At 42.6% G+C, this 25,358-nt stretch overlaps 1 protein-coding gene across 1 annotated transcript in view; it reads left to right on the top strand.

Annotated features, from left to right (window-relative positions):
• LOC122793121 (guanine nucleotide-binding protein G(q) subunit alpha) overlaps positions 1 to 25,358 on the top strand; it is a 2,223,046-nt gene that overhangs the window by 1,725,044 nt on the left and 472,644 nt on the right. The gene's annotated exons all lie outside the window — the stretch shown is intronic.

Genomic DNA, 25,358 nt, shown 5'->3' with positions numbered 1-25,358 from the left:
GGAAGGTTGGGCGCCAGGCTGGCAACTCGGCACCGTAAAACACCACTGCCAATCATTCTACAGACTTTTGTTCTGCAGTGGCGACCCCTAACCAGGATAAGCATAAAGGAGATTAATTTATTTATTATTGTTCTTCATTGATCTTGTTTAATACTGACATGAGCTGTCAGTTCCAATCTTAACTTATGGCAGCTGCCTCTAATATGGGAAACTGTAAAGCAGTATGAAATATGTTCTCATCAAATGCATCTGAATGACTAGCTTGATAGGCGAGTTGAAGCCATAATGCTGTTTTTCCTATTTCAGCCATGAGGTTTACCAGTCAGAAATAAAATACAAGCAAAGTCTTGTTTTCTATTACCAAACCTGATACGTTTTTACTATGCTTGTTCTTCTGTTGCATTGAACACCATGCAGCCTACCTACCTGTCATATGTTGCATGTTCTTTATTATGCTGTTCATCCACAAGGTGGCAGTCTGAACCTTAAATTGAAATATGTAAGTGATACAGTAGGCTACACACTTAGTTTAATAATTCAAACTCTTTAATTGTACTGAAGAGAATTAATGTTTATGAAAATATGGATATAAAATGTGTATGTTTATGCTTTACTGGGGTTTGAGCATTATGCTGCCTTAGCTTCTAGTCAAGGTGTAGAGCAGTCATTAAAATAACTCCAAAGAGCTTTCTCAGAAATTGATTGCGTAGGAATTTCCTTACTAGACCTTTTAGTAAGTTATCACTGTGCTCTTTGTGACAATTCACAAGTGTTCCTATATTGCTGCTGCTTTTGGATTACTTACTTTATTAACCTGTTCTTGTGCGGACCTTTCTTTTGTACATTCCCTGGTCACTGGTCTGCTGTATTTGCCCCTTCTAAAAGCTTCACTCAAATTGCCCTATATGATTGGCTGAACATTCATTCATGTTAGTGAAATACAATTTACCACCACAGAAATCTATATTTAGCACACAAAAAAGTTACTTGAACTTACTACTGTTAGTAGACTGGTGACAAGTTTTTGAATCTAGAGTAAAAACAAAGAAAACTACCACCACATCTAGACACCTTGCAGGCTAGAATATGAATGAAGGAACATTGCCATGTAAAAAATGTATTATCTTTTTTCTTTGTTAAATCTTAAGAATAAAATTAAAAGAAAAAATCATCAGTAAGAGTCTTCTAACCAGTAAGCATGAGCTGTGTTTTTCCCATAAACTGCATGATGTTATGTGATCCTATCTCGCCTACATTCTGACTGATGGGTTCGGAGCCGATCCCTCGGCTCTGACTCGGCACGCTTATGCTATAGAGCGAGGCCTCTAATTGGCTGAGCTATCTTTATCCCAGGATGCACCACCACTAATCCCCCAGATCTCGTTTGCCGCTTACAGAGCTTGGACGTGGTCTCAACATTGGCTGGGCTAAGTACCTTTTATTAGGCTTTTTCCTGTCAGTATTTGCTTCATTTAAAACCCAAAAGCTGTTTTAACGGCTATTCTTTGTGTACGAGTGTTTTTGTAGATTTTGATTCAGGTTTTCGTGTTTTTTCCTGTCAGAGAAGGTTCCCGTTTAAGTTAGAGGGGCCTTCCCCTGTGTTTCTACTACCTTAGTAGTTGTGTGTGGGTCAAGTACCCGTTTAAGTTAGAGGATCTTGACCCTCTTTTTCTCCCTTTCTCTTTGAACAGTCTTGTTTAAAAAAAAAAAAAAAAAAAAGTTCTTTAGTTTAAGTATTTAACACTAATCTAGTGTATATATATTTTTTTCTTGTGTGTCAAACCCTTGGTTTGTTTAGTAGTAGTTATCTGTATTTTAGCCTGATTATGTCTAAAGAACATAAACCCTCCGGGTTCAAAAATGCACGAGGTGTGGCTTCAAAATGTCCATAACGGACGACCACTCCTCGTGCGTCTATTGTCTAGGTGCAAAACATCTGCAAGAGTCGTGCAGTGTATGCCATGCGTTCTCTTCCAGAGTCCTCCAGGAGAGGAAAAACAAATTAATCCTCAAAGGATTAATCAAGCCTTCCTTCAAGGAGGCTTTATCTTCCTCTCCTTCTCCTTCTAAAAAGAGGAAAGCGTCGGCTCCGACCAGTCAGTCGGAACCGACCGCTAAGAAAACTAAGCAGACTTCTCCATCGGCTCCACGAACTTCGGAGCCGAGGTTGGAACGGTCTGCCTCGATGCCTCCAGCCTCGACCCCTCTGGTTTCGGAGCCGAGGTCGGGGGCATCGAGAGGCGGGTCACCCTCATCGGCTCCACTGATATTGGAGCCGATAAGGGTCATCGGCTCAGACTCTTCCCCCTCGGAGCCGAAGTCCTTATCGGCACCGAGGGAAATTTCCTTGAAAGTTTCCTTGGTGCCGATAATTGTTGAGTCATTTCGGAGCCGGTGCCCGAGCCCTTCGGAGCCGATGGAGAAATCGGTTCGGGCCCGGTCGGTATCCTCGCGATCATCCAAGATGTCTGATTCGGACATCGACAGGGTGCTCCTTCGACTCTTCCAGTCTCCGGTGTTCCAAAAGATGGTTTCGGCTCCAGCCCATTTGGCTTCGGAGCCGATGGTCCACTCCCCTTCTGTATTTCCTCCTCCAACAGCTTCGGCACCGTTGGAGCAGGTGCTGGTGGAACCAGTGGAGGTGTTAGGGTCGGGCCCGACCCTTGCTCCGACTCCGGCTCTCGGGTCGGAGTTCAGTGCATGGACTTCTTCCTTCGGCCCTGGGGGGGGAGGCTTCGGGATTGATGCTTTCGGTCCCAAGTCTCCCTCTTGGTGCATCGGCGGCGGGAGTACCGTCCACTGTCGTGGCCACGGAGGGGGGACCCTCCCAGGATTCTGGTGGTCCCGCCTTCAGGGCTATGAGGAGTGCTTTACCCAAATCTTCCTTGGCTACCTCCACAGTTTCCCCAGCTCCTTCCCTACATTTGGAGACTGGGTTGTTGGCAGTTCCCCTGTCCGTAGACAGCGGAGCCCCTGGGCCTCAGGTTACCCCCGCTGGGGGTTCTCCCCCTCCTGGAGGTCCTTCTGAAGCCTCTTCGGAAGAACCTCCCAGGAAGAGAACGTGCAAGAGGAAGCACGTTGACTCCCCTGATGAGTCTCTGACATCTGACACTGATCTCGATGATGCAGAAGGGTCCCCCAAGTCGTCCTCGGATGATGTCTCCTTTGCAGACATCCTGGAAGCCCTAAAACAACGAGGCGGCCGGCAGTCCAAACCTCCCTCTGCTGATGAGTCGGTGTTCCTGAAGGCCTTCGGGGCTCAGCCCTCCGCCTCCTGGTTGTCTCCGCCCTTCGACGAGCTCTTGGATTTGATCTGTCGAAGGGCGTGGGAACACCCAGACTCTGTGGAACCGGTGCCCGCTCGTCCCAACAGATTTCTCTCGGCGCCCCCGGATAGAGAGTTCCTTACTAAAGGTGTGGCTGTAGATGCTATGGTGGTGGCATCTGCTACCCAGCAAGATGTAGCAGAGGCTTCTACGTCCGTCCATCCTCCTAATAAGGAGTCTAGGAGCATGGATCGGTACGGAAAGTGCACCCTTAGTTCAGTGGCCTTTACACTGAGGTCCCTGAACTACCTGACGCACTTTACGAGATTTCAGAGGGATCTGATTAAGGAGCTATCCGATACCCTCTTGGGTAACCTGCCTGAGGAGCTGGCCCAGACGGTTGGCTCTCAGCTGGCTACAATGTCGTCCATTTCAAACTCGTCCATGAGGCTCATTTCGTATGCAGCCGAAGGGGTGAGTAGAGCGGCGGGTACAGGCATTGCTCTACGGAGACAAGCCTGGCTCCGCCTGTGTCATTTCGCGGAGGCCTTTAAGTCTTCATTTGCCGACGCCCCCTTTGATGGGTCCTCCCTGTTTGGACCTAAGGTAAAAGACACACTTACCCGCTGCGAACAGGAAGGTAAGACTCTGACTGCCGTAGGGGCACGATTTTCCACTCCCTTTCGGCCTTATCCCAAGGCTAAAAGAGGAGGGAAAATGTGGTTCCGTAGATCTCAGAAGCCTTACCCCTCTCAGCAGGAAAGTTCCCCTTCCAGAGGCAGAGGAGGGGGAAATTCATCCAGAAGACGCCGTCCCAGAGGCGGCAGAGGCCCTCGCAACACTGGAGACCACGAGTCCTTTCGTGGCTCTCCAGCCTTTCATAGTCCCTGAGGGATTGCCCGGCTGTGCTGCTCCGGAGCCAGTCGGGGGTCGTTTCTCGAAGCACCTGAAGGCCTGGGAAGGGATCACTCAGGACCAATGGGTGCTTCGGATTATAGCCGGAGGTTACACCATCCCATTCTCACCCCCCCCCCTCAGTCCAAAAAAATCCCGGACCCGCCACCCAGTCAACGGGATACCGCAGCCTCAGAAGTTTCAAAGCTGCTGCAAAAAGGAGTCATCCAACCGGTCCCCGCAGACCAGATCGGATTAGGGACTTACTCAAGATTCTTTTTGGTGCCAAAAAAGACCGGGGACTTGAGGCCCATTTTGGACCTAAGCATCCTAAACCGTTCAGTCAGAAAGTCCAAGTTCCAAATGGTCACTCTACAAACCATTCTCCCATTGCTGGAGAAGGGTGTTTGGATGTGCTCGATAGATCTCAAGGACGCGTATTATCATATCAGGATACATCAAACGTCCAGGAGACATCTGCGCTTCAGCCTAGGAGGCAGTCATTTTCAGTTCCGTGCGCTGCCCTTTGGTCTCACCACAGCCCCCAGGGTGTTCACCAAGCTTGGCAGTAGTGACTGCTCACCTGAGAAGTCTAGGATTCCAGGTGTTTCCGTACCTAGACGACTGGCTCCTAACTGCCACCTCCAAGTATCTACTTCTGCGGAGCCTACAAGCCACGATATCACTGGGCAATTCACTTGGAATCACCTTCAATTGGCCAAAGTCTGTGCTGCGGCCATCTCAACGAATAAGATTCATAGGGGTAGAGATAGACTCAAACCAAATGCGGGTCTATCTACCTACAGACAGAATTCAAACCATACAAAATCAAGTTCGAACCTTACTTCCCAGGTCCAAAGCCCCAGCCAGAATGGTCCTGCAGCTATTGGGATCCATGTCTGCCACGGTTCTTCTAGTCCCCTTGGCAAGGTTGCACATGAGAATCCTCCAGTGGCTTCTTTCAACTCAGTGGTCCTTTCAGGAACTCCCTCTCAATCACCTCATATGGATCACGGAATCTTGCAAACGAGACCTTCGCTGGTGGCTAGTGCCCTCCAATTTGGATCAGGGACGACCCTTTCTTCTTCCTCCTCCGGCGGCCACTTTGACCACGGACGCCTCCCAGATGGGGGGGGGGGCATTTCCTGGGCAGGTCAGTCCAAGGCAAATGGCACCCGGAAGAGACTCCTCTTCATATCAACATCCTAGAAATGAGGGCAGTACTCCTGTCCCTTCAAGCCCTTCACGATTTTCTCCCTCAGGGCGTAATTGCTGTTCACTCAGACAACATGTCAGTTGTCTGGTATCTGAACAAACAGGGAGGGACCAGATCCTATCCTCTTTGCAGAGAAGCCATGAGAGTTTGGGAATGGGCAGTCTCGACCAAATGCTTCCTAGTGGCTACTCACATACCGGGCAAGTCCAATGTCATAGCCGACAGATTGAGCAGAACCATCCTCTCTCCTCACGAATGGTCTCTGAATATGACAGTTGCAAGTCAGATTTTCAGCGAATGGGGAGTTCCGTGTTGCGACCGCTTCGCGACTCCTCTGAATGCGAAGTGCAAAGAATTTTTCTCCTTAACCCCGGCTCCGGGGAAGAGCCCCATGGACGCATTAGTCCATCCTTGGCCCACCGGCTTGCTTTATGCCTTCCCTCCAGTTCCTCTCCTCCCCAGGGTGATTCAAAAGGCATCTCTCTTAGGGAGCAAAATGATCTTAATTGCTCCTTACTGGCCTCGTCAAGTGTGGTTCCCCTATCTTCAGAAACATGATCTGGAAGGTCCATGGTTCCTGGACCAGGTCCCAGACCTACTGATTCATCAGTCGGGACTATTCCACCAGTCCCTACACACCTTAAAATTGACGGCCTGGCTCCTCCTCTTCCGACGATAGTCAGGAGTTATACACTGGATCCAGATGTTGTGCACATATTATCTTCAGCCCATAAGTCTGCTACAAAGAAACTGTATTCTAGCAAATGGAAAAGGTTTGCTGTTTGGGCTCAACTCCGGGGCTGGACCCCATTTCTATTTCCGTGGCAGAAGTACTAAAATTTCTGACCTCTCTTTTCAATCAAGGCTCTTCAGTTTCTACCATCAAAGTACAATTGGCAGCAATTTCTAATTTTCACGAATCCATAGACCCACCTTTAATGAGCAACAGATTGTGTAAGACCTTCTTGAAAGGTGCTGCTCTATTAAGACCTCCGATTTCTCATCCTGCACCTCCATGGGATCTCGATATAGTGTTGCGTGCCTTGACTTCTTTCCCCTTTGAACCGGCAGCTACCTGTGATCTAAAGTTTCTATCATGGAAGACAGCCTTTCTGGTGACGATTACTTCAGCCAGAAGGGTTTCAGAGCTTCAAGCTTTGTCAGTAAAACCCCCGTACTTGGTTTTTCATACAGACAGAGTATCCCTCAGACCAAATCCTTCTTTTGTTCCTAAAGTTTGTTCTACTTTATGCTTACAACAATTGTTAGAGCTTCCAGTTTTCTTCCCAAAATACTCGAACAAAGCGGAGTTTATATTCCACACACTAGATGTCCACAGACAGTTACGTTTTTATTTAGATAGGACCAAACAAACAAGGAAAACAGATCAGTTGTTTGTATCCTTTGCAGAAAACAAATTGGGCAACGCTGTCACAAAGGTCACTATTGCCAAATGGATCAGGGACTGTATTACTCAAGCTTATATTTATTCTAACAAAGAGCTTTACCACCTCTGTCAAGGCTCATTCTACAAGGGCTATGGCTACTTCGGTAGCATTTCATTCTAAGCTTGCTATTGGGGACATTTGTGCTGCAGCTACATGGTCTTCCCCGCACACATTCATTTCCCACTACAAATTAGATGTGGCATCTAGAGGACGAGCTTCATTTGGTTCCACAGTGCTCAGGAGTGTTTTCCAATGAGCCACCCGGGATTTAGGTGCTAGGGACGCTGTCCCATCAGTCAGAATGTAGGCGAGATAGGATCACATAACATCTTTTAGTTATGTACTCACCATAACTTCAGATGTTTGGGATCCATCTCGCCTACATTCCTAATAACCCACCCTCCTTCCCCCTTCCTTGGAGATCGGGGATATCAGAAGGTCCGAATCCTGTTGTTTCATCTTGAAACATCTAACAATGTTATATAACTAAGTTGTGCATGTGTGCATGAATGCGGACATACAAGATCTGGGGGATTAGTGGTGGTGCATCCTGGGATAAAGATAGCTCAGCCAATTAGAGGCCTCGCTCTATAGCATAAGCGTGCCGAGTCGGAGCCGAGGGATCGGCTCCGAACCCATCAGTCAGAATGTAGGCGAGATGGATCCCAAACATCTGAAGTTATGGTGAGTACATAACTAAAAGTTTTTCCTTCTGCTTTTCCCTGTTCGGGGTCGCCACAGCGGAACTCTGGTCCGCTAATGATTGGCAGATTTTCATGGTGCCGAGGTGCCAGCTCGACGCCCAACCGTCAACTAAGGCACGCCCATTCACGCATGTCTTTCGAACGCCACTCGACTGTGGGGAGGACATGCAGACTTCACACAGGAGGCACTCCAGCCGAGAATCGAACGGGAGAACCTCTTGCTGTGAGACGACAACGCTACCGCTGCACCACCGTGGCTTATAATCTCATATTTTCTTTGTCCCTATCTGTAAATCCTTATACTAAACCTGTACCCCAGTTTGGTACTGCTGAGCTAACCCTGACCCTCTTAAATATAAAACACAAAAAGATATGTATTTCTTCTCTATACATTCCACCCAGTGAGAAAATATACCTATTCTCGAGGAAATCCTCTCCTGGTTCTTGTCTAACATTAGCAATGAAAATGTAGTTCTAGGTGACGTTAATATAAATTGGGCCACCATTCAGTCCCCCACTATCTCACACAATCTAAACCTCTGTAACTTTAGCCAGCTATTCAAGACCATCTAAAGACAGCTCCACTGGAATCACCCTGGACTGAATACTACACTCTCACCCCAATACTATCTCTGATAAGGGTACCCTACCTGACTGTCTTAGTGATCAACTCCTTGCCTTCACACTCACCTACCTCTTTATACCTATCCCATAACTATATTTCCACTCACTCTCTTAAAAACTTCAACCCTCAATCCGTCTCTGACTCACTAAAACATACTAACTGGGCTCCTCTAAAATCACTCCCCTTGGATCACGCAGTGATTTACTTCAATGCTTCTTTCATCAATCTGTTAAATAGCTTTGCTCCCATTAGAGCTAAAAGAATTAAATACAATACAGCCTTCAGGTTAACCAAAGAGACTGTAACCTTCATGCACCTGCGGGGCAAAGTATGGAAAAACTACCAGAAACACATCATCTACCTCCCTAACTGACTATAAGCAATTTTGAAACAAGGTCAAACAACGTATAGCCTGTGACCGAAAATCCTGTTAATCTTTACTACAAATACAAAATGAAGGGACCAGCACTCAAAGGCAACAAATAAAAACTATTTTATTAGATTGTATAAACAACCTAATTAAATTACACAAACCGGTTTCGGCTAACACAGCCTTTCTCAATGTGACTTATCCAAAAAATGTAAATTCAGCCCATAATGCATCCAGCTACTCAATTTATACTCACTTCTTAAAGTGGTATATTCCTTATTCATTTAGTGATTCTTGCTGCTTAACTACTCATAGTACAACCATCTTGCATAAATAGATTCACCAAAAATGACATATTTTATACAATAATGTATAATGTAAATATTAATAAATCAATCAACATATAAATTATAGTCATTAATATTGTGAAATCTATTTCACGCAGCTAATAAGAATAATATGCTTGATGTAGATTATGTTTTATTATGAGAAAACCATATTATTTCAAAAGATTAGAATTATTAAATGTATGTTCTCACTGACAATTATGTGCCTATTCTAAATAGTGGTGTGGTCCTGGTAACTGTTGTTGTGATTGTTTTGAAAAATGAGAATTGTTAATGTATCTGGAATTCAATACCAGATTAACTCAATATAGCTCTAGTGTGGATGTAACCTGCCTAGCATTTATCCTTCATGTACATGATATTCATTAAGTCCAGGTTTAAAAAGGGCCCCAAGTTTGGTAATCCATCTTTGTTCCATATTGTTTAGTCTACTGTGCCACCCCATTTTGAAATTTCTATGTAATTGTATTCTGTCAATGATAATAAACTGAAACGAAGCTGTTGTATGTTGTCTAGTATGTTTGTATAAGGCATTGGTTATACGCCTATTTCTAATGGAACTTAGGTGCTCGCTGATTCTAATCCTCATTGGCCTAGATGTCTGGCCTACGTAGAAAGCAGAGCACGAGCATTGTGCCAGATATATCACCCAATCTGAACTGCAGTTGCCAAAGATTTTAATGTTAAAGATTTTTGATGTATTTTTGCTGGTAAATTCTTTAGTTTTCCAGATATGTTGGCATAAACTGCAGTGTCCACATGGGTAACAGCCAACCAGTGTGTCTCCAAACAATGTGGTCTGGTGTTTTATACCAGGAAAATGACTTTTATAATGTGCAAAATTCGACTGGATGGTCCGTCCTCTCCGATAGGAAAATGAACAATTTTCAGGGAGAATGTCTCGAAGAAATGAGTTGGACTGTAATGTACCCCAATGTTTATCAACAATTTGTCTGAACCATCTGGTATTGTTACCATATGTAGTAACCAGCCTAATCGGTTGTTTGGCTGACTGAAGCCCTTCTGTAGATCTATTATATTTGAGCAGACCATCACGACTTTTTTTGTCAATTTGTGCAGCTGTTTGGTTGAGTCGATTTATGTTATATCCTCTGTCTACAAATCTGGCGGTTAACTCAGTAGTTCTTTTGGAGTATTCTGTATTAGATGAACAAATCCTTTTTAGACGCATATATTGTGATTTAGGGATGTTGGTAATGATGTGGCGGGGATGAGAACTTGTTGCATGCAGAATCGTGTTGTACTGCGGAAACTTCCGATATATTGTTGTTGATAAAGTATGATCCGCAAGTCTATTGACTAAAACATCCAAAAACACGATTTCTCTATATCCAATATTGATCGTAAATTCTATATCCCATGGATTTTGGTTGAGATATGCCACAAATTTGGTAAGAACATCCTTGCTACCCCGCCACACCAACCAGCAGTCATCTAAATATCTCCGCCATATGTCCATATGTTCCAAATAGATGTTTCGCTCACTGTCATAGATAAAATGTAGTTCCAAATATCCCATGAAAAGATCAGCATAAATGGGAGCAAAGGAAGCTCCCATTGCTGTACCCTTAATTTGCCAATAAGGAATCCGTTCGAAATAAAAGATATTTTTTTGTAGAATAAACTTAGTTAATTGAATAAGAAAGTTGTTAAATCCTGTTGGATATAATTTTGATTCTGTTAGCCAGTATGTTACAGCCTGAATGCCAGCTGGATGTGGGATACTTGTATATAGTGATGTTACATCTAACGTGCACAAGAGCCAATTTTCCTCCAATTGGGAATCTTCAATAATGTTCAGGAATTGTGTGGTGTCTTGAGTCCGGGATCTTACCATGGACAGTAGTGGTTTGAAATATTCAGTTAGAAAAGCAGATAAGGGCTCAGTTAAAGACCCATGACCTGACACTATGGGTCTTCCAGGAGGGTTGTTTAAATCCTTGTGTGTCTTAGGTATTAAATAAAAGAATTGAGGCATGGGTTCTTGAACTTTGAGTTGGTTAACCACTTTTGATGTAATAATTTCTTCTTCTTCCACTAAATCAAGAAATGAATCTATTTCTGATTTAAAATTGGAAGTAGGATCTATTATCATCTTAATGTAAAATCTAGAATCAGATAGCTGTTTCATTGCCTCTGTATTTGGTATAATCCATGACCACAATGCCACCACCACCTTTATCTGCATTAGTTATTACAATATTTTTGTTTTGTTGTAGTTGCCTTAATGCTTCTCGTTCTTGTTGATTCAGATTGTTCCGTAAACTGTCCATATTTTTTGAAAAATGTAAATCCCTTAATACACACTCCTTGAATGTGGATACATATTTATCCATTGGGGGCATAAATGACGATTTGCCAAATTTAAAACCTGTAGATCTTTGAGAATTAGTAGTGTCTGAAAAAAATAGCTTTAGGTTAAGGTTTCTACAAAAATTATTAATATCTTCTACAAATGAATGTTCAGACACTGGTGCTGTGGGTACAAAATTTAGTCCTTTATTAAGTACATTATATTGACATTCTGTTAATATGACTGATGAAATATTTAAGACATTATTTATTGTGTTGTGATTTGTTTGAGTAGTGTCTGTAGACTGGTTGTACCTCTTTCTGTATTTATGATTGTGCTTCCTGCCTCCTCTACGTTTCTGCCCCCTAAAGGGATGGACTGTTTTCTTTTAGCCACTGGGGACGCCTGGTTGGAGGAAACATCTCCTTCCGTAGTGGATGAATAATCATCATCCGTGGTGACCAGATTTCTGTTGTCTTGTTTTTTTAGAATGGATCTGGGTCGCTTCCTACCCCTAGAAGGTTTGAATGTGTCATCATTGAATCTAACATTCTTCATGGTGACAAAAGGTATACCTTGTTCATAATCTCCTAAATCCCGATTAAATTTGTGTAGTTTCCTTTTCTTAAGATCTGTTTCAATATTCTCTAATTCCTTAGATAATTGTGTTAACTGATCTTGATAATGGGTGGTCCCAGAAAAAGTTTCAACTTCAGAACAGGTTTTATGTAATTCTGGAGTAAGAGTCTCAATATTTCTTTCATAATACTTGATAAGGCAATCTATGAGTAACATTGATGCCCGATGTTATGCCTTAGCCCAATCTTGCCTTAATTCTTGGTCTATATTAGAAACAAGAGGTTGTAACTTAATACGGAGCCCTCTTGGAGTTATGTCCTTGATTTTGTATGCTTTGAATGATTTCAAATGCCAAATATTGGTCCTAAAAGCTTTCATTTGTCATTGTAGCTTAGTAAAGACCTGTATACATTTGTCCTTTGAAATATTATTACTCTCATTCATAGGTGTATGGTCCAAATTGAGCCCAAAAACTTCTAAATTGTCCTTATCTGCAGACAGGCCTTTTAAGATATCATTTAAATCCATGTTTTGCATGATGATGTCCAAACTGCACTACTAATCCAAATGTTATATATAAATTTTAATATGTGTTTTGAATGTATCCGAGATTATTTATAAAATAGTTTTTAATGTTTATTGTCATTAAACCCAACCCAATTGTTGTTGAACTTTTTCGATTATTTTTCTTGATGCAATATACACCATGTAGTTGGACACAACCAACCAACCCTAGTAAAAGAATTATTAATTTTAATATCCTTACAATAAGTGGAGTCAAGTTTGGTATAGTCTAATAACCAACCACCGTAAGGATATGTGAGCCCAAATTTTTAATAAATATTTTATTGTAATTCCCAAATTCCCTTACAATCAGTGGAACCACCCTAACATCAGTGGTTTTTCCTGACAACTGCTTGTTACAAATGCCACCGTAAGGGTATTTGTTAGGTCTTATGTTGTCTAATTTGGTGACAAAATCACTCACAATATCTTGTATTTTTTAGATTTTGAATGAAATTCACTCACTCTCACTCAATTATGAGGTTGGTTTAATTCCAATAACATATGTTAATAAACTAAATCTGGTTATAAGAAATCCAGTAATCTTTACTACAAAGCAACCACAAAACTAACCCTAAAAAGTTCTGGAATAGTATCTCTACCCTCCTCCATCCTGGTAAAAAAGTAAATTCATGCCCTGACCCTCACAACTCTGACCTCTCTTTAGCTTCCCAATTTAACTCCTTTTTCATCAACTCTGTAGCTAAACTCACTACATCTTTTACAAATAGTATAACTAGCCTACAATCTCCTATCTCCCCTAATTCACCCTCCTCGAGCAACAAAACCTCTCAACTCCATCCTTTCACTCTCCAACCTGTTTCTATCTCTACCATAAAAAACTCCTACATAATTTAAAGCCATGTTCAAATGCCCCCTAATGACCTTCCATCTAACTTCCTTAAGCTAGCTACCAACAACAACAACATAGCCCTCCCCATCTCCTTCCTAATAAACCGGTCAGTCCAAGAATCCTGTGTACCAATACTCTGGAAGAAAGCCTTTGTCACCCCCCTTCATAAAGGGGGAAACAATACTGAACTCTCTAACTTCCAGCCAATTGCCATTTTCTCCCCTATCTCAAAAATCTTAGAAAAATGCATTTATCTACAACTACTACCCTACCTACTTTGATAGCCATGTGCTTGCCCTCACACAACATGGTTTCAGTCTTGGACACACACCACCACCACTGCTCTACTCTCCTCCTTCAAAACTGTCACTTCCGCACGTGACTCCAGCAGTATTGTATCTACCCTCCTACTTGATTTATCCAAGGCCTTCAATACAATTTCACACCGCCGCCTCTTGTCTAAACTCTCTCTCATCTTAACATATCCATCTCCTCTATCAGCTGGTTCTCCAGTTACCTCTCCAATAGGCAGCAATTGGTTAAGTGGAAAAACTGTATTTCCCCTTTCCTTAACACCCTCACAGGAGCACCACAGGCGTCCATATTAGACCCTCTACTGTTTAATGTATTTATAAATGACTTCCACCAGTGTATTCCTAATGCCAAGCTCATGCAATATGCAGACAACTCTATGATAATCTGCTCTGCTGAAACTCTCCCCAATACTACAGAAACTAACCCAAGAAGCCTTCCTATACCTAGAACTGGATGTTAAATGATCATCTAGCACTAAATGCTTCCAAATCCAAAATTATGATATTCACCCCCTCAAAGTATACTAAAATTGACAAGAACTCTTTCTCCATAACTAGCCAAAACAGGACCCCTATAGAAATCCTATCCCATACAAAGCTACTAGGTGTCACTATCGACGAACAGCTTAAATTTGACATGCATCTCCAAACAAATATAAAGAAAACTCACCAAAAACTAGGATTACTCTACCGTCATAACCACTTAATTACTCCATCAACCAAACGTCCTTTCTACCACCTACCTCATACCCTCCCTCTTATATGGTGCCCTCCTCCTTACTAATCTCCAATCCGGTCTAAAGACTAAACTAGTTTCCTGCTGTAACAAAATCTCAAAGTTTGCCACTGGTCCCAAATCCTCCACTCACCACTGTAATGCCCTTCGCAAACTAAATTGGCTTGAATTACCCCATCATCTCTCCTTCATCCAACTTTCTTATGCACATAAACTCATCTTTAAAACCTTTCTCTGCCCTTCCCTTGACTCCTTCCTCCAGTTGCATCAACCTGATAGACTACTCAGGTCAAACAATCAAAACCTGCTTGAACTCCAGGCAAATTCCTTTTGTCCTTTTCTCTATCCCGACTCTGGAATTCCCTTCCTCCACAAGTTCGTACCACCAACAACCACTCCACCTTCAAAACCTTGCTCCATTCCCACCTCTCACCACTCTGGGAGTGGTCCTGCTCCCACCCCTCCTGACACTCCTCTACTTAACCATATCCTACATATTTCTCTTCTCTAATTTCTCATAACTTTGATCCCTCTCTTCTACTTCTCCACACCCTACCTACTTCTCTTTTTCAATTTTCACAACTCTGATCCCCACTGTCTAATTTTTTCCAACTACATCTATGCTTCTTACTTCTGTACCTATATCTTCACTCTACCTATTAGTCATTAATTTCCCTCTTCTTTGTTTTGTAATCTGATTTGAGAAGTTCACCGGTGTAGACTATGTAAATATATATACATATATATATATAGCTATAGATATATATATATATTGTACCTTTGATTGCCCTGTAAAAGCATTTTATACTATTATTTATTTTGTTTGAACATCTCTTATTTCATTGTATACTACAAATTGTATATACTTTGTAACATTTTTTGGGTGTGTTTATCTAATTACTTTATCACGTTTAACCTGTTTGGAGCTTTTCTCCCCCAGGACTCCATTGAGAACGGTCTCCTTCGGCCCAATGGACTATCCTGGTAAACAGTAAAATAAAATAAAAAAAAAAATTTCCAACTGTATTTGTGAGACTGTGCTGTTATGAATCTGCAGAAACATTCATTAGTTTTGAGAGAGTGCCGTCATGCAGTCGAGTTATTAAAAAGGTAAACAGTTTATTTTTAAGTGAGTCTTGTCTGTAGTATCAGTATTCTTTTTGCCTGTCCCAATTCCTGCTGCTGTTTAACTACCCTGGCGTGACTTTCATAGGTAAACCTGCATAACCAATGGGCCTGATAATTACTGCCACTTAAGGCTTACTTGGTTAAAAACAATATATGAATAAAAATGGAACCACAGATTTTTTTGTACACATTATTGGTCTGGAAACTTTCCCCTGAAACACAGGGCAGCAGTGCAGCTATAGCATTGGTCATTGTGAAGTTCTTTGCACTAACTCAAATGCTGCTGCAGTATTTTTGGTCTTCGTGTGGTCAAATCAGAATTATTTATACTAATTCACACAGGTGCATAAGTACTGAACATGACTAATGTGGAATTCCTTAGACTGAACTGACAATGGGACATTCTGGCTTATTACAGTCTGTACATAAATATACGGACATCAGGATGATATTATGTGGCTTCTCTCATAATTTCATGCCTTGATAACTTGACAGCTGCAGAAGATGGGGTCCTGTAGTCTGAAAGCTTCAGCAATTTTTTGTTTGTAGTTTGCAGATAGGAGCATTAAAATTTATCAACTCGCTGACGTTTTTCTGCCTTCGGCATAGTTAGCTAAGCAAGGGACATGTGTCCAGAGAACATTTACTACAGCGCATGTTAGGAAACAATTGCTTTCCATCATCTGTTCTGTTTCCAAGACTGATTTGCAGGCAGAACCCTCCTCAAATGAGTATTTTAAGAGTTTTTGATTGGTTTTGTTTTTTGAGCATCACTCTTAACCAGTGTCTTTGCAGAGCCTGTGTCTAGAGTCCATTGTACACAGCTCTCTCTGAATGTTTTTTATAAGTATACTATTTGCACCATTTTGTCTATAAGTTGTGACACAAAAATGTCCAATTTGCTGAATTAGTGAAATGCATTCAGTGGCACATTTTGTAGCAAACAATTGTGAATGTGCTGCTCTTCACACATAAACACATCTTTAAAATGTAAAGTGAGTTTTCTTATTTGGCAGGTTGTAAATATATTCCTTTTTGTCCAGTAAATGTGTTTTGCTGCCTACTTAAATGGATATTGTTCTTAGTATCTGTTCATTTTTATACTGTAATTTGTATGTACCTTTCTTTGTATCAGAATATTAATCTGGAAGTGATTCCTGAAATCAAGATTTCTGCAAAAGCTGTAAATGAATGCAATCGGAAGAAGTGAGTTTAGTTCTTGAGAATAAGATGCAATTGGTGGCCAGAGGTAGTTCAATGTGTAGTTAATTGCTCATCATGTCATCAGGTATCCTAAATGGGCACTCATATTATCTGGTGATACAGAGAATTATATGTGCACAGTTACCATGGCAGAGTGTTGCAGAACACAGTTACTACCTTTCCAGTCGGATACTCCTTAGCTGTTTACAGATGTGTCTTGAGTGCCTTGTCTAGGGTGGTTGGTGTTCAGGTTTTTAATTCTTGAGCTCCTGCATTCTTCCCAGATATCTTGATACTGTAGAGAAGAGAGCATTGCATTCTACATAAGCAGATTTCCTGGGATGTACTAAACAGCAAACACCCTTTCTAATGGACAGCAAGCTTTCACTTCCTTTCTTCATTCCATTTCAGCCATTGGTTAGGTCTTACAGAGCCAAGACCTTTTGTTAGGGGAGGATTTAAGAGTTTTTTTGTAGTACAGTTACTTATTCAATATTTGCTTTTATAGTCCTCATACATTAAATATGCACATTGCAATACAGGGAAGTGAGTTGGTTTATTCAGTGTTTGCTTAAAACCTAATGGTGTTGCATATTAATGCTTTCACAGTTTTTTTTTTAATCAGTCATGATATCTTTGACATTTTTTGTGATAATACTAATGTGCAAAAAAGTGATGATAGATATTTTAAGGGTAAAGATTTGTGTGTCAAGTCGTATTCATAAGGATCAGTCAAACTCTTTCTGATCTACTGATGATGGTGACCAGTGAGAGAATTCAGGAGAACCATATACGTCTGAATCCACATGCCTGTAGTCCTGAACCTCTTTAGAACTGTGTATAGCATGATGAACTAATAAACATATATAATGAAGTGTTGACTATATTGGCTTCTTTAAAATTTGAAATACATTGAAGTTTTTTTGTAATATTGACTTGCAATCATCACTTCTCGGATTCCTGCTTGCTGACTTCCAGAGCTTTTCCTTATCCTTTCTGGCTTCATTTGACTCCTACCTTCCCTTTCACACTGCAGGATGTCAGAGAGTTAACCAACTTCATCTCCAGCATCTGTCTGGCTTATTAGCCTGCTTCCAGAAATTTCATACAAGAACCCCATTGGGAAATCTTTTTGTTTTTACCTGATTGGAATTTTTGTTGCATTTCTGTAAATGTCTGATGGTGCCAGTGTTGAGGCTTTCAGAAAAAGAATAACTGCAATAAGTGTGGCAGATTCTGCACAAGAAATGTTCATACCCAGTGCTGCGTTTGCCTAGAGCCACATCATCATGTGGACAGTTGCCCACATTGTGTGAAGTTTACCCCAAGAGCTAAATCCCTCTGGGATTGTATCATTTGTAAGAAGATGTGTACTTGGTTTTGTGCCACCATGGTAACTTCCCCAAGAAATACAAGCTGTTTGAAAAAATACCCAAAGGAGAGAACACAGGATGCCAATGATTGTCTGAGCAAGTCCAAGGGTTACTTTAAATTCATCATCATCATAGGAACCAGAGAGTGACTTTTGCAGTCCCCATTCTTTGAGATGGTTTCAGCTGAGGCCTCTGGTATGACCCCTCTGGGAGCCCCACCACACCATCTATTATAGACATATCCTTCTGAACAAAAAATTCTACGATGTCTGCTGACTTAGGGGCCTCTCAGAAGGTCTTGTCAGTCAGCAACTGCTTTGTGGTTAGTAAAGGAGATGGATATATCTATTCACTTTTAATCTGTGAGGAGGTTCTTGAAGACCAAATAGGGGTTGTTGGTATCCACCTGCATATTGAGGCCTCGAAAGCAACTTCTACGTAGTAATTGACACCCAAGATGCTGAAGCTGGTGCCTGCAGTTTTGCGTTGGCCAAGATTAAGTAAATCTGCTTCCCAAGCCACATCCCAGGCCTCATCTATAGACTTCATCCAGCTGGCGCAGGACTTCAAGATCTTTCTTAAAGTCAAGCAACTACCTCTTGAAGTTCCTTCTAAGAAAAGGATTGATCCTACCTTGGATACTCCAGATCCAAAGGCAGATAAATTAACAGTACAGACCCCCCCCCCTTATGAGTCTGATACCAAGGACACCCTATTCTCTGCTTCACCACTAGAGCATTTCTCATCTGAAGACATCCTTAAAATTGATATTTCAAGGACTACTTTGAAGCCTAACTAATATACAAAATTTTCATGGGCTTGCCAAAGCCATTTGCTGTTTCTCTAGTCATAGATGTCCTGGAAGATGCATTAATTGGTGCTTCACTGGAGACACTTCTTCAATCTTTAAATCTTTGAACTGCCAAATACAGATGCTCAAGTTCCAGGAATCCCACTTGAACAGTGTGCTTGGACATATCTCTAACCCCTTCTTACAACTTGGAGTGTATGATATTCTTGATGACTAGTAGAGATCTCATGAGTGACATTGAACCCCACACACCCTTCCCTTGGCAGTAGAAGACTGAGTACCAGTTCTTTTAACCTGTCTTCTTGGCAAACGTTTTGACTCAAAGTCTACTTCCACACCTGAATTACTGGTTGTGCAGAGATTGCACCTTGCCCCTGTACCAACAGCTCGCCTCAGATGTTTTTGACTGTTAAAAAAATTTGTATGTGTGACAAGGAAGAAGGAGAAATACAAGGAAAGGAAGAATAGTAAAGGCCAGTTGAACTTTGTAGAGGCCAGTATGTGAAATGAAAAAGGATTGGCAACAGGCATAAAGGGAGGAAAAAATGCCTTATGAGGGTTCGGAGTATGAAAAGAAAGTAGGCAGAGAAATTGTTGAATTGGCTTAGGTCCCAAGTAAAGCAAAAAAAAAAAAAACACTAGATTAATGCTTTTCATTAGTGCTCACAAAAGAAGAGGGGGGCAGGTTACTTGTCTAGGAGAACAAGACTAAGTGATTAATGGGTGAAGAAGGGAGGAGGCCAATAGAAACATTAAGGGGGGAAATGACAAGAGTTCAGTAGGATCCCACCCCAAATCCTCAGTAGGGCTTTCAGAACACTGTTTGAACTAGTTAAATCTTCCAACAAATTCCTTGGAGAAGCTTAGATCCTGGAGTATTGAAAGCAAACAGTAGTGCTGGCCATCTTTAACAAGAACTACAGGTCAGTAAGACAGACTTTACTGGTGGGTAAAATAATTGAGGCAGTCCTGAAGTCAGGATTTATATAACCAAAATGATCTTGGAGATGAATGGGCTGGTTAACAAATTCTGATGTTCTTCATTCCACATTGCTGCAGTCCTAACTATTGGGTAGTCCGCTGTCCAGTCGGCCCGAATACCAAAGTATATGGCTGACGTCGGTCAAGGCGCATTAGACTGACGTCAGTACGTCAGGGTACTAATGCGCATGACCGACGTCATATCCTCAGTCTTTTTTGCCGCATGGTCCGATGCAGAAGCAGTTTTGCGAGTGCAGGTTGGCGTTCTGAAAGTTTCTGAAGTCAGAGTTTCAGACCGAATCAAAGTTGGCTAAGTACCCCGTTGGGGAATATTTTGGTTTTTCTTGCCTCAGTATTTAACCGGATGTCAGAAAAAGTGAATAACTGTATTTCTTGTGGGAAACAGATACCTCATAGGGATTACCATACTTTGTGTATACCTTGTTTAGGGCCTGAGCACGACGTTGTTGGATGCCGCTCTTGTGCTAGATTTAACAAACGCACTATTAAGAGAAGGTTAGACTGTGCCAGGTTAGTTTTGGGAAGCGTTGTAATTATAAAATGCCGCCGGATGCTCCGACGCCCTTCGCCAAAAAGCAAGGACAAAGCAGCAAAGCCTAGAGTGGAGGAACCGACAGTCCCGGACGCCGGTTCTTTAGAAGGCTCAGTGGAGCCGGAGGTTTTGCCAGGAGTTTCTTTGGAGTCTCAGGGAGAGACTTTACTGTTACAGGATGTGTCCTCTCAGGAAGTAGGCCAGGCTGAAGGGGCTTCTCAGGTGGCTGTTCTTCCCCCTCTTCCTAAGGTGGTTAGGGCCTCCCCTTCTGTTTCCAAGGCTTCTTTAAGAGGCAGGCCTAGTTTAGCTTCAGTGGGGGTTTCTCCGAGTGTGTCAGGGTCTTTGCCTAAGAAGCATATGCTAAAAATGGCAGAGGATTTGATTACTATGATTAGAGGATGTTCTTCGTTCCACATTGCTGCAGTCCTTACTATTGGGTAGTCCGCTGTCCAGTCGGCCCGAATACCAGAGTATATGGCTGACGTCGGTCAGGGCGCATTAGACTGACGTCAGTACGTCAGGGTACTAATGCGCATGACCGACGTCATATTCTCAGTCTTTTTTGCCGCATGGTCCGATGCAGAAGCAGTTTTGCGAGTGCAGGTTGGCGTTCTGAAATATTTCCGAAACCGGAGTTTCAGACCGAATCAGAGTTGGCTAAGTACCCGTTGGGAACATTTTGGTTTGTTCTTGCCTCAGTATTTAACCGGATGTCAGAAAAAGTGAATAACTGTATTTCTTGTGGAAAACAGATACCTCATAGGGATTACCATACCTTGTGTATACCTTGTTTAGGGCCTGAGCACGACGTTGTTGGTTGCCGCTCTTGTGCTAGGTTTAACAAACGCACTATTAAGAGGAGGTTAGACTGTGCCAGGTTAGTGTTTGGGAAGCGTTGCAATTATAAAATGCCGTCGGATGCTCCGGCCGCTTCGTCCAAGAAGCGCAAGGACAAAGCAGCGAAGCCTAGGGTTGATGAACCGGCAGTCCCGGACGTCGGTTCTTTAGAAGGCTCAGTGGAGCCAGAGGTTTTGCCAGGAGTTTCTATGGAGTCTCAGGCAGAAACTTTACTGTTACAGGATGTGCCTTCTCAGGAGGTAGGCCAGGCTGAGGGGGCTTCGCAGGTAACTGTTCTTCCCTCTCTTCCCAAGGTAGTTAGAGCCTCTCCTTCTGTTGCCAAAACTTCTTTGAGAGGTAGGCCAAGTTCAGCTTCAGTGGGGGCTTCTCCTAGCATTTCGGGTTCTGTACCTAAGAAACATATGCTTAAAATGGCAGAAGATTTGATTACTATGATTAGAGGTTCTATGCCCTCCTGATAAGAGGCCCAGGGTGGAACCGGAGTTTGATAGTTTTGAACAGTGTTCAGAGGCTTCTGAGACTTCTGTGGAAGATTTGCAGGAGTTTCCTCCTTATTCTGATTCTGATGTGGATGATTCCACTCCTACAGCTTCTCCTCCTGAGGATTTCTCATTTTCAGAGACTCTGCATTCCATGAGGGAGCACTTTAAATGGGAAGGCCAGGATTACTCTGATTCCAGGAAAAGGCTTAGGGAATTCTTGTTTTTACCCCAGCATAGGCCCTTAGCTATACCTCCTGTGTTGAATGTGGTGGAAGATGTTTTTGCAGAGGCTTCCCTGAACCCTAACTCTTTGCCTCCTGCTCCTGTTAAACCCGATAGGTACTATAGGGTGCCTGAAGCTCATAAGTATTTGTTTAAGAGTCCTAGGGCGGACCCAGAAACTGTTTCTCAGGGGCCTAAAGGTGTTAAGGCCTCTGTGGTTAAAAATCCTGTTCCCACTGATAAAGAGGCAAGGGCTTTGGATAGGTGGGGAAAGAAAGTGTATACTTCTTCCACTCTAGCCATGAGGCGTTGAATTGTCAGTTTCACATGCTAAAATATCAAAATTATCTCCTTTCACAATTGAAATCTAAGGTGGATGCTTTGGCGGAAGGTATTGAGTGTAAAGAGTTGCTGGATTTGGTTCATGTGTCTGAACAAGTGGGTAAGCATTCTTTGCAATGTGGTTTTGATGCTGTACAGGCCTCCTCGAGGGTGGCTGCCACTAGTTCTGTTCTTCGCAGGCATGCCTGGTTGAGGGATCAGAATTTAGCTGAGCATGTTAAGACAAGGATTTTGGATGCTCCTTTACAGTCTGATGTGTTGTTTGGTTCGCCTGTGGAAGCAGTTTTAAAGAAAATGGAGGACAAAGCTAAGTCTATGCAAACTGTTAAAGATTTTTTTGCAGGTGCAGCCACCGAAGTTTAGTAGAAATTGGCCTGCTAAGGGGTGGACATATCCTGCTTATGATTCCCAGTCTAGGGGTAGGTCTAGACGTGGTAGGGGCAGAGCTCAAGGTTCTTTTAGGCCTAGAACAGGGAGTTCACCTGCTCAGACTTCTGGTGAGGGCAGGGGTCAGTCCTTTCGTAAACAGACCCAATGACCTGCCTTTTCAGCTTCCAGTAGATTCTCATCTGGTAGCTCCTTTGGGAGGAAGACTGTCTCTTTTCAAAGGAAATTGGGATTTAATTACTCAAGACAGATGGGTGTTGGATATCATTCACCACGGTTACAGGTTTTATTTCCATACAATGCCTCCTTTCAAAGGCATGCCAGACGTTCCTCCTCCACAAAGAAAAGAGGCTCACAAGCAAATTTCTCAGTTACTCCAGATGGGGGCCATTCAGCCAGTTCCTGTATCAGAAAGGGGCCTAGGATTTTATTCTCGCCTGTTCCTAGTACCAAAGAAGGGGAACACGTGGAGACCAATTTTGGATTTATCTCTCCTCAACACTTATCTGGACATTCCCAAGTTCAAGATGTTGACGTTACAACAGCTTTTACCTCTGCTGGGCAAAGATCACTGGATGGTAACTTTAGATCTCAAGGAAGCTTACCTTCATGTGCCTATAAGGCTAAGTTGCAGGAAGTATCTGCGGTTTCGAGCTGGAAATTCTCATTATCAGTTCTCTGCATTGCCCTTTGGCTTATCTACTGCGCCCAGAGTATTCACAAAGGTTCTGGCTCCAGTGATAGCTTACTTCAGGATACAAGGAATTCAAATCTATCCTTACTTGGACGACTGCCTGATTCTGGCTCAAGAAAAGGAAGACCTTCTACAGCATCTGGAATATGTTATAGCAGTGCTAAGATGCCTAGGGTATTCTGTGAACGAAATAAAGTCCAGTCTAGTACCCTCTCAAGACATGTGCTTTCTGGGTGTGAGACTGAATACAGCAGCCCAGATGGCCAATTTAACCCCGGACAAACAACAGAGTCTATCACTTTACTTCCATCAACTATCTCATCAGTCCGTGCTGACTGCAAGGACAGTCCTTCAAGCATTAGGGTTCATGGCATCTTGTATTCTGGTGCTTCCCAATGCCAAACTGCATATGAGGAAGCTACAATGGTATCTCAAAAATGTATGGACACAGCACTGCCAGGATTTGGACACTGTCATTCAAATAATACCTTGCCTTCAAAAAGAGTTTTTGTGGTGGGCTCAGGAATGTCACCTAAACAAGGGACTCTCTGTGACCCGGCCAGAGGCGAGTCAGATTTTAACGACAGATGCCTCGGACATTGCTTGGGGAGCTCATCTAAATGGAAAGTGGATACAAGACAAGTGGCCTGCCAGACTACAGCATCTACATATCAACATGAAGGAGATGTTAGCAGTCCAGTTTGCATTAATGGCTTTCAAGGAGTTACTTCTTCCAGGGCAGGTGTTGATTCTAACAGACAACACAACTGTCATGTGGTACATCAACAAGCAAGGGGGAACACATTCTTATCCTCTATGCAGGCAAGCAATGATTTTATGGGAGACTGCGCTAAGCTTGCAACTAACTCTTCAGGCAAGGTTTCTGCCGAGCACAGAACTCCTTAGCAGATGTGTTAAGCAGACAAATCATGGATCCCCACGAGTGGAAACTGGATCTTCATGTATTTCAGAAATTGACAGTGTCATGGGGAACTCCAGACATAGATCTGTTCGCTTCTCCACTAAACCACCAGCTGCCAAAGTATTGCACAAAGGGGTTTCATCACACAGCTTGGAAAGTGGATGCTCTGTCTTTCAGTTGGAAAAACCTTCATGTGTATGCCTTTCCACCTCTGCCTCTTCTTCCAAAGGTACTATTAAAGGTCAGACAAGACAGGCCAAGGATGATTTTGATAGCTCCAGATTGGCCTCGGCAACACTGGTACCCACTACTACGGAGTCTGGTAAAGAAGCCTCCATGGCCTTTACCTCTGATTCCTCATCTGTTATCTCAGAAGGACGGTCATCTGCTCAATGTCAAACTTCACTCTCTTCATCTAACAGCCTGGCATATTCTGTGGTGAAACACAGCAGGTCTCAACTTCCTCAACAAGTTTTAAATGTGATTATGGAAGCTAGAAGACCTAGTACAAGGAAAGTGTACGCAGAAAAATGGAAGAGATTTTTATTTTGGAGTACAGCAAAGAATTTGGAGATTTCTGAGCCTAATTTGAGTGTGGCTCTTCAATATCTTACTGAGTTATTGGACAAAGGTTTGTCCTTCTCTTCCATTAAGATTCATGCTGCAGCAATTTCAGCTCACTATGATTGTGACCCACCATTGTTTTCGCATCCTTTGTTCAAGCAGTTTCTTAGAGGGGCAAAGAATATAAGACCCCACGTAGAGCTCCTACTCCTGCTTGGGATCTCAATTTTGTGTTGGAAAAACTTACTCTACAACCTTTTGAGCCTGCGGCTACTGCTGAATTGAAATACTTGTCATGGAAGACTGCTTTTCTGTTGGCTATTACTTCTGCAAGAAGGGTGTCTGAGTTGCAGGCCCTTATGGCAGTAGAGCCCTTTTGATTTTCCATAAGGATAGGGTATCATTACGCACTAATCCTTCCTTTATGCCTAAGGTGGTTTCTAGTGTGGCTTCAAACCAATCTATTCTTTTGCTTACTTTTATGCAGACCCCAAAATAAAGGGGAAAAGATTTTGCACACTTTAGATGTACACAGGCAATTGCGTTATTATTTAAGCAGGACTAAGGATTTTAGGCAGTCTCAGCAGTTGTTTGTTTCTTTTGCTTTG

This window comes from Protopterus annectens, chromosome 2.part0, assembly GCF_019279795.1.
Source record: "Protopterus annectens isolate FY-2018-M chromosome 2.part0, PAN1.0, whole genome shotgun sequence".
NCBI classification, from domain to species: Eukaryota; Metazoa; Chordata; order Ceratodontiformes; family Protopteridae; genus Protopterus; species Protopterus annectens.
Note: the sequence above shows the minus strand (reverse complement) of the source record. Positions and strands in the feature narration are given on the sequence as shown.